Source organism: Piliocolobus tephrosceles, chromosome 3 (genome assembly GCF_002776525.5).
Source record: "Piliocolobus tephrosceles isolate RC106 chromosome 3, ASM277652v3, whole genome shotgun sequence".
Taxonomy (NCBI): domain Eukaryota; kingdom Metazoa; phylum Chordata; class Mammalia; order Primates; family Cercopithecidae; genus Piliocolobus; species Piliocolobus tephrosceles.
In genome coordinates this window covers 58595683-58614688 of record NC_045436.1, presented here as the reverse complement: position 1 = coordinate 58614688, position 19006 = coordinate 58595683, and positions in this window count along the sequence as shown.

Here is a 19006-nt window from a genome sequence, read left to right as displayed (position 1 = left end):
CTGAGAAAAAAGGAGGTGGATTGTCTAAAAAGCAAAATGACTTTCATTCTCACATTTTCTCTTTCACTTTTTGAAATATTTTATTTTGGCTACCTAAATTATTTATTTATTTTTATTAGAATGATAGTCATTACGTAATACTAGTAATTCATTTGCTTGGGATGAGGCCTGTCTCGGTGCCCTGGCAAATATATAAATTTATTCAAATCCAAAGAACCATTCTTAGGTCATTGCAAGTCCAGATTTTCATGTCTATTCCAAATGCAACAGAGAGAAGATAATACCCTTTAAGCGGAAGATCTGAAGGCAACATTTCTGAAATTCCCTATTTTCTAAGCATATGGTGATCCTGATGGGATTTAGACCCCACAATACCCATATTCATTTATAAGCAAAATTTTAATTTGAAGAGGGTAGTCCATCATTCCATTAATATTCCAAAAGAGTAGATACCTAAAAATGAAACTTTTATAATCCAGGGCCTTTTACCTGACTGTTGCATAGCCACAGACCTTCAGTCTACTCAACTCAGGCACTGCTCAACACCCATATCGCTTTCTGGAATTGTTGCATTTCCATAATCATAAAAAGAGAAAGAAAACAGTTTTATTATTGAATAATCATTAAGCTACAATGTGATGTGCACCACAGGCAATCCACTAAGAGATCTCAAAAACAGAAAGAAATTACATCCTTTTGTCTAGCCAAGAAGATACAACCCATTATATACGTGCCCTCAAGATAAGCAATAACTAGTGCTCAAGTAAGTGGACTTAAATGCACCATTTGTCATACATAGTGTAAACTAATTTCACTTGGTAATTGGGTTGAGCGTCTGTGTTAGGCTATTCACTTTATCTGAAAAAAAAAAAAAAAAAAAAAAAAAAAGCTTGTATCTTTATGGTAAGAGGTAGTTTTGCAACTTGGAGTGAAAAGCCCTCCGAATTTAGGCCCCTACACTGTCACACATAGTAGAAGACAGGAGCACTATATTCCTTGGTGATTATATTCAAAAAAATAGTTCCTGGGTCCCTAGAAAAGGCAATCTTGAGTCCTGAAGCTGGCAAGAGACTTATTTAACTTTTAAAATAGTTTAATATACATTTTAAAGAAAAAGAGAATGTGCATGTTTTCTGAAGCAAGTACTCCAAGAGAATGGAGGTGAGATACCTTTTTTTTTTTTAGTTTCAACAGGAAGAATTAAGCCTCTTATTTTTAATGTTTGCTTTCTGTTACAAAACTCAAATCTAATCTGTTCAAAACCGAAATCCTCATCCTCTCCTTAAATTCTACATATTCACAATTTTCCCAATTTCAATTAATGGCAATTCAATTTTTCTCCCCAATTTAAAACACTTAAATCATTTTCTGTCTTTCTTTCTCAATAGACTTTACTTTCAAAAGATCCAGATTCTGACAACTTCTCATTACCTCCACTGGTAACACTGGCCTAAGCCACCTTCATTCTCGTTGAAATATCTTCTCTTCTTACTGTTTCCAATCTTAGTTCCAACTTTAGCCCACTCCCCCAAAGTTCACCTACATTCTACTTTTAGTGTGGCAGCCAGGATAATTCATTTAAAATAAAAATCATATCATTTTTCTTCTAGTCAAAATGCTGCCACAGCTTACCAAAATCATCCAAATAAGACACCAGGCTCTTAAAATGACCCCCGAAATTCTGTACCATCTGCTTCTTCATACCATTATCTTTCTAACTTTATTTCATAGTTATCCTCATCATTCATTCTGCTGCAGACACATGCTGACATCCTTGCTGTTACTTTTATATGCCAATCACTCCTGAGTATTATAAGCGTTCACTGCTTTTACTTCTGCCTGGAATGGAATGTTCAACTTCCAAGTATCTGCATTTATCTATCACCTTCTTTAGTTCTTTCCTCAAATGCTACTTTTTAATGAGAACTTCTCTGACCACCCTGTTTAAAAATAAAAGCCCCCTCCACTTCTTGTCTTCCATAACTGTTTTTCTGGTTTTTATTTTCTTCTTGTGTAATTTATTACAATTTCTTATTTTTTTCTCCTCATCCATAAAAATAAGTTTTCCCAGTGCAGAAAATGTTGCCTGTTCCATAAACCATATTTGCAACACCAAGAATGCTGCCAAGAACACAGTGGCATTCAATATATGACTATTGAGTAAATTAACGAGTGACTGATAATAGTTATTGTTTATTGTGCATAGCTTCCATATTGTTTATATGTTATTTTATTTTTCTTTCAATATTAACACTGTGATAATGGTTTAAATACAATGTTTTTCTAACCTTTGCTCCTAACTGCCTTCAATAAAAATTAAGAAATTATAAGAGTGGACTAATTTGGTGTCTAAACATATTATATTTCAGGACCCACAGAAATTTATCTAACACCCTTAACCTTGGATAAACTCTGTAGGCTCCATAAGTTCTACCCTCTCCATGAAATTTTTCTGCGTTGTCTTTCTCCGTGTTCCACCCAAACAAAGTTAGTCAATTCAGTCCTTTGTGCTCCTACAGCATTTTGAGATACATCTATAATTGCACTGATAAACTTATATTATCATTATGAGCATTTTTTGCCACATTAATTTGCAGACCTTCTTAATGACAAAGGATACTTTCCTATATTTACATTTCTAAATGTTTGTTGAATCAATAAAATCAGACATTTTCAGTGATGTATCTAATTTAGAAAGTGAAAATTTGTGCTGGACTTCCGCAATTTTTTTCTTCTGACCACATGTAATCTGTATTAAAAAAAAGAGAACATTTGATTAATCTCCTAAATTCTTTTTCTCATAATAAAAGCTAATTTGTGCAAATTTTGAACTGAAGTAGTAGCTATAATAGACTCCCAAAAGAGAATGAAAATTAAACAAAATAATTTTAAAAGCACATTGGTAATTTGTACACAAAGTTCTCTAAATGCTCCAAATATTCAATTAATGTATTATATTCCATTAAAACCTCAATCTATTTGCTTTGCACATTGTCTACTCAAATTTCTAACACATATAGATTCATAGCAAATCTTTTTTGGCAAGATTAATTATTAAATATAAGTTCTATGAAAATGGTACAATTGTGGGTGAACTTGATTAAGCAAAGTGATAAATATCATTCTCTAAACAGTATTCATCAGGTCAAGAAATATTGATCCCCTGTAAGATGCATGGATACACCATAGGATACCAGAGATACGAAGGTTTAAATATGTATTTTTTCAAAATGTAAATGTAAGTAGTTTAAGACATTCAAAGAATGTATACATTTTATCAGAAAATATAATTTCTGTCAATGAGTAGAGAGATATAAATAAACTACCTCTACAGCTCAGTGGTGAGATAGTCATAGAAAATTAACTCTGCTTTGAATTTGTTTAAAATGATAAATATAAAAATAGAGTATATAATAATAGTAAAATTAATGTTTTTATAAAGTGACCATTTGTACATATTTAAACCTGCATTTATTATTTAAGCCCATTAATTCAATGTATATGTTTGTATACTGACAGTGTGACAGCTATTTGGCCATGCATAAAAATTCTTATAATTAAAATCAATATGATGTGAAATCATTTTATTTAGATTAAAATATCATATTACTTAAATATAAAAAAATTAGAAGAATAAGTTATTTCATAAAATATAATCTATATTATATAGATATAGATTATGATACTCATCAAACCTAGAATCAAAGTATGCACAGTGAATGTATGATATAAAATAAAATAGAACAAATCTAATCACATATAAAAACACGTTACATTAAGAACGCAGGCTTTGATTACCTTTTAAACATCATTTCATTTTATAATCTATACATCAGAAAAGAAGAAAATTCTAAAGAAAGTAAATGACAGTTAGAATCACTAAATTGAACATTACCTCAACAAATTTAACGTTGCTTACTAGCACAATAACTTTCAATTCATTTATTATTTCATTCTAATTTTACAAATTAACCTGGGATACTAGAGAATATGGGTTATCTCAATTATAGAAATGTGGTTGTTATTATCATTTATTACTATTCTATTTTAATACTAACAATACTAATACTTATATCTATATATACTATATCTATATCTATATATTATAATGATAATAGTTTTGACTCATAATCATTACTAGATATTTTTCCACCAAGAACCCATTTGCTAAGCATATTTATCCAGACTTCAAATTCATCATTAAATTTAATATAGATTCAAAGACTGAGATTGTTATAATCCCAAAATGAAGGACTATATGTTAAAAAATAAAATAAAATGAACAAATAAAAGACATGTAACCATAACCTTTTGTATCCCCAAATACTCTAGGGGGGCACTGGAAAAAGCATGTAAGTGTGAGGATTTTGTACTCTGAGCACTTCTAGTCACCGTTCTGTCATTAGCAGACATACAAAATTTCTAAACCTTACTTGTGTATACTTTGTGGGCAGTAGTAGAATTAATAGGGTTATTGTAAACAGTAAATAAGAAAATTTATGTAAAATACTTATGTAAGTATTAATTAAATTAATTAAAATTAATTAAATTTTCTTTTCATACAGTAATGTTTAACAAAGTTTGGGGAAAACTCTCAAACAACAAATTACATATTTCCAAAACCTGAATATTATTGTTTTTAAATGTCAGTGGACATTTTTCAGTCTTACAAACTTAAAATTCTAGTGATTTTAGTGTCTTCCTACATCTTACACTACCAGATTAAATGACTTTTTATTCTCATTACAATTATTCTCATTATCTCATATCCTATCAGACAATACCGGTTGTCAACAATTTTGAGAATCAATTTCTCAGTCTAGCGCTCAAGTCTCCAAGCTAACATTAAGCTTCTTCTTCTGATACTCCTATAATTTATATGGCTTGACTACTGCCAATGCAAACAGAATGCCTGTCCAAGCTTTTGCTTTTATGCATGTTGTTTCATTTTTATGAAATGCGTTACTCTATTTTCCTATGTGAATTATTATCCCTTCCAAAAACATTCTTACTGATATTCCAACCAACACCCTAATCTATTACAATCTTATCTATTAAATTTTGTTTGTGACTATTATATGGCTCTCCCTTGCATTATAGTAATTCGTTTTTATTTAATTCCAAATATTGGATTGTGGTTTCTCAGAATAGCAGTGTCATGTCTTACTAATCTTCTTATTTTATGCATTGCGAAGCAGAAAGATGTAGATACCACAGTTGATTGGGAATATTTTCTAATTTGAACACAGAACATGCACTCTTCTGTTATACACACTGTAATACATTAAAATTAAATAAGGTGACACAAAATTTAGAAACTTATTTGGGCTCCTTCAAAATGGGATTTATTTTATATTAGTGCATTAAGGAATTGGAATGAAAAATTGTATTTTTTAAACAAATAAAAGAAAAAAACAATCACAAAAGCAAATCTTCATGGACAAGAAATGTAATGTCGCATTACATATTGGAGTCATCTGTGTGTGGCAGTAGGTAGAGATGGCTAAGAGTTTGCTCATATATAAGAAATGTGTAGCACGAAAACCCCAAATGCAAATTCAAGTGCAAGATTTAGTCTCACTACTATATTCTCATTAAATAGGTCATTATAGTAAATGAGTGAAATGAGTCATTACAGTAAATGACTACTAGAGGTCATGCCTTATGCAAATAAGGCCTAAAGGCATGGGTACAACACATACTAAGCTGTGTTACCCACTGTCTGTGTACTCACTATGAAATATATCCAATATCTTAATGTGGCAGTGGCCCTAGCCAACTTAAATGAGCCTAGGTTTAGAAGGGAGAGACCCACAAGAAAGTAGGATCATAATATATGCAGGAGCTGAAGAGGGTGACTGAGAAAAGAGGGTGTGAGAGATGTAAGCCAAAATGTATCTGGGACAAATCTCAATTAATTGAGGAGTTGATTCTGCCATGGTTAAGGATGTCCCCATGACACAGCCTAAAGAGGTCCTGAGAACATGTGCCCAAGATGATTGCGCTACAGCTTGATTTTCAACATTTTGGGGAGACAGGAGTTACAAACAGATATGTAATGTCTGACATGTACATGTTAATATATGTAAGGAGTGCATAAGGTGTACATTGGTTTGCTTGGTAAAGGTGGGCATGATTTTCAACATTTTGGGGAGACAGGAGTTACAAACAGATATGTAATGTCTGACATGTACATGTTAATATATGTAAAGAGTGCATAAGGTGTACATTGGTTTGCTTGGTAAAGGTGGATTCAAAGATTTTTTGAATTGGCAATTGGTTGAATGAGTTAGTTATTACCTAAAGACCTAGGATCAAGAGACAGGAATGTAGGGTGTAATATAAGGGGTTGTAGAGACCAAGGTTCTTATTACACAGATGAAGTCTCTGGGTAGCATGCTTGAGAGACAATAGATGGTAAATATTTCTTAGACTTAAAAAGGTGCCAGACCAAGAGCTAATCTCTCCTGGATCAGGATAAGTCCTGGAAAGGGAAGGGGATTCTCTACCAAATGTAGATATCCTCCCACCAGAAGACAACTTTGCAGGACCCTTTTGGAATACATCGAATAAATATACTTCAGGGTAAAATATTTCCATTTTTATCAAAGTCTGCTATTTGTTATCTTGTGATACATCTTATAGCTACAAATAATTGTTTTGGTCAGTGTTAAGATCTCTGTTTTAATGGGAATGCTGCTCAGCTGTACCTGAATTCCAAAGGGCATAATAAGGTCTGTCTGAACCCCATTCCCACTTCCCATTGTGGCCTGAACTAGTTTTTCAGGTTTACTTTTAAATTCCCTTGGCCAAAAGGGCATCTGTTCAATTTGTTAAGGGACTCAGAATTTTATTTTTGGTTTAAGGAGGATACACCAAATGAACCTGTAGAACCACATTGCAAAGTGACATATAACCCTGATAAAGATAGTCAGCAAAATTCACAATTAAAAGATGAAACAATTCTGGGTAAAATTAAACACAACACATGAAGCAATGTTAAATTGTATACTAATAAACTCCAAATAGGTAAAGAACAAGCAATTGCTTTAAATTGGTATGTATGCATTTTTTTCTTCCTTTATTTATTTTTATAGATACAGGGGAAAGAAGTACAGTTTTGTTACATGGATATAATGTATAGTAGTGAAGACTGAGCTTTTAGTGTAGTCATCACCTGAAGAGTGTACACTGTACCCATTAAATAATTTCTCATCCTTCACCCCCCCTTACCCTCCCACCCTTCTCAGTCTCCAATGTTTATTATTCTACTCTCTATAACCATGTGTAAATTTGTATATTTAGTGTCTTAATGAATGTGTAAGGTAGGTATACATTTTATAATAAAAACACATATTGGCATGTGGTCAAATGATGACACTAGGAGATGTTCACTAAGTACAATAAAAGACTGTAAATTTAATAAGAATGCAAACCTGAGGGGAAAATTTAGAAATCATTGATGAAGCATAAAGAAAAAGGCAGATAAGGGGATAAAAGGGAAGGTTAAAAAATTGACAAAAAGGGAATAAAAAATAAATAATTTGTTATATATATATAATGTTCACACTAAATGTAAATTAATTAATTGTAAGTCCTGATTAGAGTAAAAAAATTCTAAAGATCCTCGGATATACTGCTTATAAGCAGCACAACAGAACACACACATAAACATACACATGTGGACTGGTGAAAAATAAAGGGATCATAAAAATAGACCAGGCAAATTATAACTAAAAGAAACACACACACACACACACACACTCACATACAATTTAGCAAAATCCATTATAATAGGTAAATTTGAGACACCGAATAACAAATGAAGATGACACGTAGAAGATAATAACCATAGAAATCTATTAATGGAACAATGTAACATGAAAAAATACAGTAAAAAAACAAAATCTGTCAGCATTAAAGAAATTGACAAAATCACAATCAGAATAGGTGATCTAAATACACCTATTTAAAAACGGACAGAATATTAAGCAAACCAACTTATTGAAAAGGATGAAAAACATTGATCCGCTAAATTACTTGTGGTACGCCTCAATAAGAAGTTAATATTTGAGCAAGGACTTACAAAATGACAGAGCAGTTTATGTATAAAAAAACAAGTTAGGCAGAAGTGCTAGCAAATGTCCTGAGGTAAATCATGCTTATTGTGTACCAGGAATAACAAAGTTGTGAGTGAGGCTGAAGGACAGAGAGAAAGGGATGAGGCCAGAGAGCCAAAGGGTATGGGGAAGGGACATTTTGAAATCCGATTGGAGTAGATTCAAAAGTGAGGAAAATTAGAAGCAATGCCTATAGGCACTTCTATCCATGAGTTTCATTGTGAAGAGGACCAAATAAGATGGCAAAAGTTTGAAGAAAAAGTATGGTAAAAAGACATTTTTTCCTTGTTTATTGCTTTATTTTGTCAGTCATAAGAAAAAAACATGTTTGTCCTGAGCAGGAGAGGATGGAATGCAGTGACCCAGTGCAGAAAGCAACCTGAAGTCAGAGCTTGAACAGCAAGTATTCAGTGAAATTAGAAATAATTTTTTAAAAATGTGCATTTAATTACATAGCCAGAATCAGGCAGGAGAACCTGGATCATTAACAGAAACCAGAAGAAACCTGATACATATACTATAATTTGTATATATTCTAAACATATCTATAACAATTGTTGACCAGCTTGGGCTGGTTGTTACCTGCTCTGTCTTGGACCCTTGCACGGTACTGCATTAATCCCCCTAGCACAGCACTATATTGATAAACTATATTTCATTTGGTTTTGGCAAAGTCAACATTATGGATTCAGAAATCATTAGAAACAAGGACAAAGTTAGCTGTGATCAATATTTGGCTGAGTACAGTGGAATAGCTGAGATTATGTTAGTCCTTATCCACTATAGATCCTCTTGAACCAGGGACTTTAAATTGGTATACATACATCCAAATGTGTATATGTATGTATATGTACAAATGTGTATATATACACACACAAATATTTGTATATGTAAATATGTATGTGTGTGTGTATATATATCCACAAATGTATATGATAAAGCACATTGGTCAAGGTGTACCAACAATAATTAATCCTATCAACCCAGACCACAGAGTAACCCTGTTTTTGCTTGTTCTTTATAGAACATGAAAATTAAGAAATGGCTAATTAGTAATCTTCATTTAAAGTTTAATTGACCATTTGTTTTACTTCTTGATAAAAAACTCTCTGATTGGCTATTAAGCCACCAATAAAAATCTGCAAAAGAGTCATTAGCTGTAGTAGCCTGAATAATGAACCCCCAGATTATCAGGTTGTAATCCCTGTGAAACCTAGTTAATAGTCCCATAGACAGTTTTTTATTATTTTTAACATAGAATACACTTCTGGTCTTAAAGCTTAAAACTTATATTTGTTTTATCTGAGTTCCTTCCTCAGGGAATGACGTTCAGGCCTCTCAAAAAAAGTATCAAATAATTGAAAATTACCAGATCAGCGCATCAGATGCTAACCACCCAAATCATCACCGTTGCTCTTTACCCCTCTCTAGTTCCTGTTTTCTTTATACATCGTTACATTTCTTCCCTCCTATATAAATTTCTAGTTTTAGTCAGGGAGATGGATTTGAGACTGAGCTCCAATTTCCTCAACTACAACACTCAATTAAAGCCTTCCTCCTTGGCAGCGCTTGTTGTCTCAGTGATTGACTTTCTATGCAATAAGCGGTAAGTTCTAGACTGAACCCCTGGTGTTTTGTAACAGATTTTAATTCCCTGGCCAGGAACAAGTTGCTTGTGACTTGACTGTCATGGGTCAGGAGTCTCAGGATCCCTCCTAAGCAGTTGCCCACCCAATTTTGCCTGGAGGTGATTTTCCATCTCTCTCTGGCCCTGCCACAATAGGTCCCAACCACGTTCTTGATTGCCTCAATATAAATGCCTTTGAGATTTGATATCTACATCTGGGTAGGTTAGTGTCCTTTGTGGGCCCAGACAGCAGGATCTAATCCTCTCAGTTTGGGAAATTTTAAAATATATTTCCATTTGCATGTTGAAAAAACCAAAATGACTGAAAAAAGAAAGCATCCTGACTGCTTCAGTATGGACCTTCCTTGGGACATTTTTTGTGTGTCTGGGCAAGTGGATGTCTTCTGTGAGTACCAGACAATGGGATTGGCTCCCCTCAATGTGAGAAACGCTGAAGGAATTTTTGTTCGCAGGTTGATCAAGCCCAACCAATGAAGAGAGGAAACACCCTGACTGTTTTAGTTTGGACACTCTTGGGGCTTGTTTGTTGTGGCAGCAGTTGGATTGTGTTTTTGGTAACCATTTGTGTTTGTCATGGAAAATTAGAATTTGGTAAACTGATATTCTCTTGTAATACTGCTTGGCCCCAATATTGTTTGGAACCTGGATATGCTGTTGAATTGCAAAATAGGATGGAGTTCCATGTATCTAGGCTTTTGTGCTGCTGTTCTAAGCAGGGTCAGGCTCAAAGTGCCGTCATATGTATCATTCTAGGGAGGCAGAAAGAGACTTGAAGCAAACACAGAAAGGAAGACAATGTGAAGATGAAACAGATTTTGAAAGCTGGCATTCAATACTGGAGGGATACAGTCACAAACAAGGGAACACCAAATACTGGAACAGGTGTGAACTGAGATAACAACCCCCACAGAAAATCAGATTGTCAGCTGCAGCTGCTGCTTTATTTATGGAAACCATATAATTTTTTTTTGCTAGACTGTGGTGCTAGATCCAGCAGATAAAGAAACATTAATAGTACCTCTATCTCCACACCTCCTGCTCTAAGATGTTTCCTCCCTATGTGTCAAGGTTCTTGCTCTCTTTCAATAGACACAAAATCAATGTGTCCCATTACAGAAGCTAAAAGTTTGCTTTTATTCTCTATCATTTCCTTTTGACATTCAGAACCTTTTGTCACAAAAGGTCAGCTTCAAATGGAACAGTACACTTCTATACAATTTTTTGAGCCTCATTACATCCTTCACTTTGGTTTGAGAGGGGCACTCTAGAGGGACCTATTGAGCAGTACTCTCAACCAAGATGTCAGTGTCTTGGGGAATACAGTTCAAGATGAGATTCTGGTTGGGGACACAGCCAAACCATATTATTATCCTTGGCATCTCCCAAATCTCATGTGTTCACATTTAAAACACAATCATGCCTTTCCAACAGTCCCCCAAAGTCTCAGCTCATTCCAGCATTAACCCAAAATTCCAAATTCAAAGTCTCATCAGAAAGAAGACAAGTCTCTTTTGCCTATGAGCCGGTAAAATCAAAAGCAAGTTAGTTACTTCCTAGATACAATGGGAGTACAGGTATTGGGTAAATGTACCTGTTCCAAATGGGAGAAATTGGCCAAAAGAAAGGGGCTACAGGACCCATGCAAATCCAAAATCCAGTGGGGCAGTCATTAAACTTTAAAGTTACAAAATGATATCATTTGACTCCATATCTCACATACAGGTCATAGTTATGCAAGAGTTGGGCTCCCACAGCCTTGAGCAACTCCATCCCTGTGGCTTTGCAGAGTACAGCCCCCCTCATGACTACTTTCATGGGCTAGTGTTGACTCTCTGTGGCTTTTCCAGTGCACAGTGCAAGCTGTTGATAGATCTGTCATTCTGGGGTCTGGAGGATTGCCCTCGTCTCACAGCTTCACTAAGGCAATGCCCCAGTGGGGACTCTGTGTGGATACTCTAACTCCACATTTCCTTTTTGCTCGGCCCTAGCAGAAGTTCTGCATGAGGGCTCTGCCCCTGCAGCAAACTTCTACCTAGACATACAGGTGTTTCTATTTTCTGAAATCTAGACAGAGGTTCCTCAACCTCAATTTTTGACTCCTGTGCACGCACAAGCTGAACACCATGTGCAAGCCACCAAGGCTTGGGGCTTTCACCCTCTGAAGCCATGACCCAAGTTGTACCTTGGCCCCTTTTAGCTGCTGCGGGAGTTGAGGCAGCTGGGGCACAGAACACCATTGTCGTGAGGCTGCACAGAGCAGGGGGGCCTGGGCCTGGCCCAAAAAACTATTTTTCCCTCCTAGGCCTCCAGACATGTAATGGGAGGGGCTGCCATATAGGTCTTTGACATGGCCTGAAGACATTTCTCCCCAGAAAATGGGCTTTTCTTTTCTATAACATCATCAGGCTGCAAATTTTCCAACCTTTTATGTTCTGCTTTTTTTTGAACGCTTTACCACTTCCACCAGAAACCCTAAATCATCTCTCTCAAGTTCAAAGTTCCACAGCTCCCTAGGGCAGAGACAAAATGCTATCAGTCTCTTTGCTAAAGCATAGCAAGAGTGACCTTTGCTCCAATTCCCAACAAGTTCTTCATCTCCATTTGAGACCACCTTTGCCTGGATGTAATTGTTTATATCACTATCAGCATTTTGGTCAAAACCATCCAACAAGTCTCCAGTAAGTTCCAAACTTTCCCACATTTTTCTGCCTTCTTCCAAGCTCTCCAAACTGTTCCAACCTCTACCTATTACCCAGTTTCAAAGTCACTTCCACATTATGGGGTATCCTTATAGCAGTACCCCACTACCTTGATACCAACTTACTGTATTAGTTCATTCTCATGCTGCTATTAAGAAATACCCAAGACTGGGTGATTTATAAAGGAAGGAGGTTTAATTGACTTACTGTTCCACATGTTTTGGGAGGCCTCAGGAAACTTACAATCATGGTAAAAGGCAAAGGAGAAGCAGGCACCTTCTTCACAGGACAGTAGGATGGATTGAGTGCAAGTAGGGGAAATGCCTGACACTTATAACACCATCAGATTTCATGAGACTCACTCATTATCAGGAGAGCAGCATGGAGGAAGCTGTCCCCATGATCCAATTAGCTCCACCTGGTCCCACCCTTGACACATGTGGAATGTGGGGATTACAATTCAAGATGATATTTTACGTGGAGACATGGTCAAACCGTATCATTAACCTATTTCTGTTTTAATATTCCTGTAAACAGAATATGTGAGACTTCCGGATTAGATTTAAAAGACAGCATTTCAAGTAACATAAGCATGTACCTCAATTCCCTTTTCGGCCAAATCTCAAAGAAACAATATAGGGGCTAGATCGATATTGCACATTCAGTGGGTTTACATCACAGCTGAGGGACACAGACCTGGGAAATCTACCACTTTCAGACTAAGCAATAGGAAGCCTGCTTTTGGTTCCAAGAGGTTATATTATCTCATTTCTCAAAGTTGTTTAACCCAAATACAATCATGAAATATGGTCCAATTTAAAAAAGTGGTCAAGCCTTGCAATCTTGGCACACATATTGTCAAGGATGCTCTGGGTTTGTGGCAGATCATCTCTCCCAACACACAGATTTCCCATTTTCCCAAGAGCTACAAATTTCTTTTGCTGTTACTCTGGAAGTGCAAACCAAGTAAGAAAAGAAAAGAAAAAAAAAAACCTGAAGTAGAAAATTGCATAGGTGATCAAAAAGTTGCATTAATTTTGTATAATATTTGTAAGGCTGAAAAAATATTACAGTTAAAATAAAGTTTTGTTTCACATATATAAATAAATATATGCAAATGCATGTATTTATATATGCAAATTCTAAAATTTATGAGTACATATTTGTAAGCATAATATATGTATATATAAATCACAAGCTCTCATATATAGGAAAATCATAAAAAAAGTATTGTTGTGTAGCAAGATTATTAATTATTTTTAAAATTTGATAAGAAATGTTAGGATAGACTTGCATGGGGAACATAACCTCTCTTCAATGAAGAAGGTGAAGGCAGATCCAAGGAAATGGAAAGAAATAGCTTTCTATAAATACTTCTTCCAGACTTATTCTTTAAATTTAATGCAATTTTAATAAACATGTCAACTGGATTCTTACTAGAACTTCATCTATTTATTCTAAGGCTCACTTGGAGTTATGAATTTGTGAGAATTGACACTCCAGGACTTAGTGGAATTGCCCTTATTACCCAAGTATCGGGGAGCACACATAAAGGTGTGAATTTCAGGAAATTAAAACAGATTACTTGAAATTCATGCTTCGCTGAGCACAATGACTCTTATCTGATCCCAAAGGTAAGAATGGATACTTTTTTAGGCAGGTGACAGACTTGAATCTCAGATTTAACATTCCTTTCAAAGTATCTGTTATTCACATTGTCATAGATACACTCTTGGGTGGAGACATATCACCTCTTGAAAGTAATCCTTTTAATAGAGCGTTTGATTACATGCAAAACACAGTATATTATATCACAACTGAGTTAATTTATAGTTTATATGGACAAAATGATATTCTTTCTGAACTCATTCTATTAATTTCATTTAGTCAAATAGAAATTTAAGCTTTCTAATGTCAAATTTCCAATTCTCTATTAATAAGAGAATCTGAAGAATATATAACTAAAAAGGTCACAGTTTTTTGGAAAAAAATAATGTATGTGTGTGGTTGTTTTGTGTATGATGTTAAAATTAATAATTTAATGCTAATAGGAATTAGAAAGAGATCTAATCAATGGAATAATTATTAGAAGCAGAAACGTGTATGTATATATAGTGTCTTTCTAAACATAACATGATTCAATTTTGTTAACTAAAAAAAGCTTGAAAAAAGAAAACTATAACTCTAATCCAATCACTGATAAAGTCTATATTTGCCAAATACACAACAATAGGTTATAAAATTATTAAATAAAACATAAGTAATATTCACATATTAGGATGTTGAATGTTTCTTTAATCATTATATCCGGTTCACAAATTATAGTAGAAATGCTGAAAGATATGGATATGTTGTTCCATAAAATATTGTAAATAAAAGAGGTCAATAATATAAAAAAGAAAATAAATTCAACATATATGACTTCATCTGTCAAACAATATCAAGATACATATTTTAACAAATAATCTTTTAAAATCTATTACATTTTAGAACACTGAGAAAGAATAATGAAAGTATAGCTTATAGATGAGACAACCAACAAATCTATATGATATTTTCAAGTTTAATAAAGAGTGATTTAATAAAAGTAGTGTGGCTCACACCTGCAATCCTAGCACTTGGGAGACCAAGGTGGGGAGATCACAAGGTCAGGAGATTGAGACCATCCTGGCCAATGTGGTAAAACCTCATCTTAACTAAAAACATAAAAATTAGCTGGACATGGTGTCCCATACCTGTAATCCCAACTACTTGGGAGGCTGAAGCAGGAAAATGGCTTGAACCAGAGGGTTAGTGGTTGCAGTGAGTCGAGATCGTGTCACTGTACTCTAGCCTGGTGACAGAGCAAGAATCCTTCTTAAAAAAAAATTAAATAAGCCACTTTTTACTTTTTGACTTTTTGACTATCAAGGAGTGTGTGTATATGTGTGTGTGTGTGCATGTGTGTGTGTGTATGTGTGTGTGTGCTTGCATCTGTGTGTGTTCAAAGGAATACTACCAATGTTGATGAGCTTGGTATGACATAATTGTATTTTTAATTTACATCATGTATACCGTTAAAATATTTCTAGAAGTCAGGGTGAAAATGCACTGACAAAGCCTATATATATATAAATCACATTTATTTTCATTGCAACTGATAATTTGTCTCCCTCTTATTCACCCTTCCCTTCTCTCCCTCCCTTCCTGCCTTCCTTCTTTCCTTGCAGGGGAGGAGGTCAGCTTAAAAAATATATTTTAAAAATCTTTTTTTCCTATTAGAGGTTTGTGTTTCTTACCAAATTTGGCGTATTACTACATTAAGTAGTATCTACTTACTGAACTTATTTTAAGTTTAAAATAAACTTTGTGTCTCAACTTGTTTTTAAATTGCATTCAATACATCCAAACAATATCATAGGATATACATATATAAATGTGTACATGTATGCTGTTCTAAGAAAGTGAATGTGCAGAAACTGGTGAAGAACAAGATTCAGGGACCCTCACTTAACAGACTCCATTCAAGTCCCTACAACTCATATTACAGTTTTAATTACACATAGATTTTCTTAAAGAGTTACCCTCTACACCCTGAAATGACATTAGCTTCAGTCCTTTCGAAACCGTCCTTAATCTCCCTACCCAAAAGTTAGCTGTTCATATCATGCATGTCAGTGTAAGAAAGAAGTGATGAATCTGGCAATACTTAAAGAATGAATTGTGGAAGACAGTGTGGCAATTCCTCAAGGATCTAGAACTAGAAATACGATTTGACCCAGTCACTCCATTACTGGGTATATACCTAAAGGATTATAAATCTTGCTGCTATAAAGACACATGCTTACGTATGTTTATTGAGGCACTATTCACAATAGCAAAGACTTGGAACCAACCCAAATGTCCATCAGTGACAGACTGGATTAAGAAAATGTGGCACATATACACCATGGAATACTATGCAGCCATAAAAAAGAATGAGTTTGTGTCCTTTGTAGGGACATGGATGCAGCTGGAAACCATCATTCTCAGCAAACTATCACAAGAACAGAAAACCAAACACCGCATGTTCTCACTCATAGGTGGGAACTGAACCATGAGAAGACTTGGACGCAGGAAGGGGAACATCACACATCGGGGCCTGTTGTGGGATGGGGGGAGGCGGGAGGGATAACATTAGGAGACATACCTAATGTAAATGACGAGTTAATGGGTGCAGCACACCAACATGACACATGTATACATATGTAACAAACCTGCACGTTGTGCACTTTATATTAGAACATAAAGTATAATAAAAAAAGAATGAATTACTGAAAAACAATTAGTTTGATTACTTAAGTATAAGATGCCAGATAATTGTAGTCCTGTTTGCTGTTAACAAATAAATCACAACTGAAGTCAAATTTCAGTTTTTGTTGTGAAGATACAAGCAGCATTGGAACAAACCAGCCAGTGTGTTTTTAGATCACACTGTATTATCTATTTAATCATCACTTGACAGTATTGATGAAAGTATCTAAAGAATCTAACTATAGCATAGATTGACTGTTTAATATTGGAGTATTACATGCTCAGGCCTCAACATATAGATCTAAAAAATGTGTCATGTTCTAACTCCTTGAATAATAATGCATTTCACCTGCAGAGGACTATTTTTATGGGTTTCACAATTCATCATTTACTCCCTTAAACTTACCAAACCTGTTTTTATCATCATAAATCTGTAGGAGCTTAGTCACCCTATAAATCACACATGGGTCAAGAAACTTTCTCATGTCTAATTCTGTTGCCACTGTCTTGGCTTAAAATCAGATCCCATAAAATGTAAATGGTACTAGGAACCATTTTCTGTTGAATAAAAATTTTTGGAAAGATAAACTGTTATTTAATATATATATTATTGTGCTGCTGAATTCAAATAAGTATATGATCTTTGGCAAGTTACTTAATGTTTTTTTAAGTCTGCTTCATCGTCAGTATAAAAATGCTGCTTCTCTTATTGAGTTATTGTGGAGATTAAATAAGATAACATTAATTCAAGGACATCAATGTGGAAAATATTTGTGAATGTTATCTGTTATTATTCTGTTATGCTTCTAATAGAAAATACTGTTGATGGTGAGCACTTTTCAAAATATTTCAAGATAGATGCGCAAAGTTAAAAAGGAAAACCTGGATATAACTAGGCAATGTAATTCAAATGTAGGCCCTGACTGTATAGGGAGCTGTGTCAACAGACGTGAACAAAGTGTTTTAGACATGAGTTTTGGACAGTAGGGGAGATATTACGTAGATTTGATAGTGAAAACAATTTACAGGATTTTTTTTTAGTACAGGAAACAAATGGTTAATGAAAATAGCAAATATAAGGGCCCCAAATTATTGCTGATTTCCTTTCAGGGTAAGATATATAATGCTACTAAAAATGGAGTAGTAGTTAGTATTTAGTTTGACTCAAAATAACAAAAACTTTTAAAAATTGAATAAAAGATGCCAAACAAGATAAACATTTATTTCCTTTTTCTATAAAATTTCCAGTATGCATTTGAGGTTGGACTGACTCACAATCTTTCTATACCCATATTTATTACGTAATTTCTTATCTTCATAATCCAAGGTGGCAAATACTACAATCAGTGGATAGATGAAGAAATGAAGGAGAGGGACCAGGAATAACCTCAACTGTTTTTTAGTATATGTGCCTGAAGCTGCCACAAAATTCCTTCTAACATGCTCACACTTGCTGCAAAGGAGGTTGTGGAATATATTCTTCAATGCTAAGGGAATCATATGATGCTCTAAAATTTTTATTACTGTTGAAAATTAGGAAATGGATTAAAGACATAAAATATTAGTGTCTACCAAAGTGAGGCATGATCTCTCAGCATTCTTTGAGCACCTATACTGTGTTCACATCCTGTGATCTGTACCTATGAAGGAACTCCAAGCTTAAACCCAAGACCCCATAACTGATGGTTCTAATTGCAAATAATGAGATTTAGATCATCTTTAAAGACAAATATAGCAAAAAACCTATAGAGCATTCTATAGAAGACTGCTTACTCAAGGATCTGGTATACACAAGAACAGATAATATTATTCATTTAGTTCTGAACAAGCAAATTAATAGGCACATTGAAAATCTTTTCTTTCTTTTCTTGCCTGAACAAGACATCTTACTAAATACTGTGAAGGATGAAAGGGTAAATGCCTTGAAATGTTGATATTAACTGCAGTTAATTTAAAAGGACATATGGTGATAAGCAAAAACATAAGAACATTTAATTCATCAAACTCTGAATTAAAATTAAAAGTACCCATCATTTACATGTTGGTAACTAATTCTTTCATGTTACTTTAGGTTAATTCCAGAAAAATGACAACTTTTCCTATCTTTTCTTGAAGGTAGAATGCTTAGCAAATAAATGTGCTAAGTCACTTTATTTTTTTTTTTTACCTGTACTTTGAAAAACTAATTAAGATGTTACATATTTACTTAATTTTTCTTTTTAAATTTTATTACTATCAATGAGGCACATTTCCATTAATAGATATTT